This window comes from Mastomys coucha, unplaced genomic scaffold, assembly GCF_008632895.1.
Source record: "Mastomys coucha isolate ucsf_1 unplaced genomic scaffold, UCSF_Mcou_1 pScaffold19, whole genome shotgun sequence".
Lineage (NCBI taxonomy): Eukaryota > Metazoa > Chordata > Mammalia > Rodentia > Muridae > Mastomys > Mastomys coucha.
This window is the reverse complement of record NW_022196901.1, coordinates 20,245,728-20,249,583: the sequence shown is the minus strand read 5'-3', so window position 1 is coordinate 20,249,583 and position 3,856 is coordinate 20,245,728.

The window sequence follows — 3,856 nt, the reverse complement described above, 5'->3', positions numbered from 1 at the left end:
TCTGTAGACCAGGCTGGCCTCAAACTCAGAAATCTACCTGCCTCTGCCTCCCAAGTGCTGGGATCAAAAGCGTGCGCCACCACCGCCTGGTGGGCTGCCTCCCTGTAAGTCAGGGTTCAAGATGTCAGCACTGGCTGTGAGGAAGACAAAGCCTTAGAGTTCATGGGCAGGAGGGAGGTTTTCAACAGGGCATCTGGAGGGCAAAATAGATGCGGTCACAGGAACCGAACACGGGCATAACAAGTTAGTCACAATACCTTCTGACACAATGACTGCAAGGCGGACATAACAACAGATAGTCATAACAACCTTTTGAAACAAAGGTAGGGTTGCAAGATAGTTATAATAACTTTTTGAACAAAGATATGGTTGTCATTTCCTGAAACAGGCAGTACAGAACTATTTGTAGCTAAGGTTACAGGTAGGGCATAACCCAATCCTTGAGAAGCAGAGATTTAATCAAACAGGAATGAATCTAGTTTGTCTTTACTATAAGATAGCTTTTCTTTTTTTTTTTTTAAGATTTTATTTATTTTATATATGTAAGTACACTGAGGCTGTCTTCAGACACCCCAGAAGAGGGTATCAGATCTCATTACAGATGGCTGTGAGCCACCATGTGGTTGCTGGGATTTGAACTCAGGACCTTCAGAAGAGCAGTCAGTGCTCTTAACTGCTGAGCCATCTCTCCAGCCCATAAGATAGCTTTTAAGCCTAAGAAAGAGGTAGGTTATTTTACCACGTGGTGGTGCTTGTCTTTAATCCCAGCTCTGGGAGGTAAAAGCAGGCAGATCTCTGAATTTTAGGCCAATCTGGTCTACATAGCAAGTTCTAGGACAAAAAAGCTACATGATGAGACCCTGTCTCTCTCTTATAAACAAAAAAGATTATGAATTTTAAAATTTTGTGCATCTACCTGTTTGACTACTTGTATGTCTGTGCACCAAAGGTGTGCTTAGTGCCCTCAAAGCCAAAGGAGGGCACTGAACCCCATAGATCTAGGGTAAAAGACAGTCGTGAGCTGCCGTGTGGATGATGGATTACACTCCACTGCTCTGCAAGAATAGCCAGTGCGCCGGGTGGTGCTGCTGCACGCCTTTAATCTCAGCGCTTGGGAGGTAGAAACAGGCGTATCTCTGAGTTCAAGGCCAGCCTGGTCTACAGAGTGAGTTCCAGGACAGCCAGGGCTACACAGAGAAACCTTGTCTCGAAAAACAAAAACAAACAAACAAAAAACAACAAACAACAACAACAACAACAAAGTGTAGCCAGAGTTCTGAGTACTGACAATGTCTCCAGCCCATCCCCTTTTGAAGAGGTTCTGTTTTCTTCTACTTATTTCCACACATAGGCATATGTGTGTACACCTTACTGACACATCTTATGCAAAGTAATACATATATCTTTTTTCCAGTGATGGGAATGAATTTATGTCCTTTTACATGTTATGTAAGGGTTCTACAACTGAACTACATCCCCAGCAAAGCGCATCTCTAACAGTAAAAATATCAATACAAAAAGCTATAAGCTCAGTGGTAGATGGGTGCCTAACACGGACAAAGCCCTTGGTCAGATCCTCAGCACTGATTGCAGAGCAAACAAGCCCAGGATAAACAGCTCCAGGAACTTAGGACTCAGCTTTCAAGAGAAAACAGGACAGCAGTCATAGTGGACCTATAGAGAGATGTGTGGATGCTTTCACACTCACTAAAAGCAAAACAAACTGCACTTTACTAAAGATACTCAGTGGCAGCTATCAATCATTAGTTGGGAAGAAGCAATCATTAGTTGGGAAGAAGGGATCTGAATTATGAACTTGTATGGAGTCCCTGCTCTGTGACACTCTTGGAGAATCACTCCTGCTTATTTCCTGAGACGTTGTTTTTTTTTCTGTGTTGCCAGTAATGTATTTTCCTCAGTCCTCCAGCACATATATATATATATATGTATATATATGTGTGTATATACATACATATATATACATATATATTTATGTATACAATACGTACAATACATATATATATATTTATATATACAACACATAAATATAAATATTTATGATTAAGAGAGTACTAGCTGTGCCATGAAAGTGCAATATTTTAGAAAAACATGGTATGAAAATGAAGACCTTTGTAAAGCAATTCTTTAGACGTGGCTGCTATAGTTATTTTACATCTGCTACATTTTAAAAATAGTGAATATGGGGCTGGTGAGATGGCTCAGCGGGTAAGAGCAACGACTGCTCTTCCAAAGGTCCTGAGTTCAAATCCCAGCAACCACATGGTGGCTCACAACCACCCGTGATGAGATCTGACGCCCTCTTCTGGTGTGTCTGAAGACAGCTACAGTGAACTTATTTATAATAATAAATAAATCTTTAAAAAAAATAGTGCATATGTAATTAATGTGCTGTTAGGACAGGCCTGATGGTATATACATGTTGTATGGCTTGAGTTCTGTGAGTTTGAGATCAATCTCAAAAAGAAAAATGGGAAATAGAAAAAAATGAAAGTATATTTATTAGAATGAATTTTTTTTTTTTTTTTGAGACAGGGTTTCACTATTTAACCCTAACTGGCTTCAAATTCACAGAGATCTGATTGTTTCTGCCTTGGGACTAGAGACATGCATTATTATACCTGGCTTGATTGTTCAGAAAAACTGTATGGGTACCACTACATCCAGCTTCCCTCTAGTCTTTCTGATGGTTCATTTTGAGGCCTCAGACTTAGAGATCTGTCTGCCTCTGCCTCCTAAATACTGGGATTAAGGATATGTATGCCACTGCCTGGTTGAATCTCGTATTTTTAAATTTAATACAAATTTTTGTTTTGTCCCAAAATGTTTATATTTAATACAACACATTCAAACATAGAAATGACACACCAGAAACAATGTAGAATATTTCATATTTTCAAAAATAAGAACTATGTTCAGTAGTGCAAAGCATCCATATTTTGGAGGCTTACACTTTTGCTAGTTTTTTCTTTGTAGTCTTGGCTGTCATGGAACTTGCTTTGTCAACCAGGCTGGCCTCATACTCACAGAGATCCACCGGCCTCAGCTTCCCAAGTGCTGGGATTAAAGGTATGTGCACCACTGCCCAGCTTAATCTTGTATTTTAAAATTTAATAAAGAAATGTATATTTATGGTATTTTCCCACGTTTGTGCACCATGTGTGTGTCTACTCTCCACGGAGGTGAGAAGATTGTGCCATACCCATGGAACTGAAGTTACAGAGTTGTGGGCCTCCACGGGCTAGACTGAACCTGGGGCTCTTCTGGAAGAGCGGCAAATGCTCTTAGCCATTGAGTTTACTATCCACCCCTATCTCTGATCTTTTAAAGATTTGTTTGTATATGTATGTATGTGTGTCTTCCTATGCACATGAATGCAGGTGCCACAGAAGCCAAAGTGTTAGATTCCTTCAGAACCGGTGTTATAGGTAATTGTGAACGGCCTTATCTGGGTACTAGAAATGGAACCCAAGTCTCTGCCTGAGCAGTATAGGATCTTAAGTCCTGAGTCATCTCTTCAGTCTTTGCATTGTTATTTTTGATGTAAGGTCCTATGTATATCCTAGGCTGGTTTCCAATTCACTCCACAGTGCCAGATGTCCTTAACTACACCTTATCCTCATGCCTCCTCCTCTCAAGTACTGGGTTATAGGTTTGAATCATCAAGCCTATTTCATTTTGGGCTATATTTTACAATTTGTTTTTTATTAAGTTCTATTATCAACTTGCTCTTTTGTCTTAATTTATGAATTATACTTTAATTTATGAATTACATTAATAACTACATATCTGAAGCCAAGTATCATAAGTTTCATTATGTATAGCCCTACACTTTACT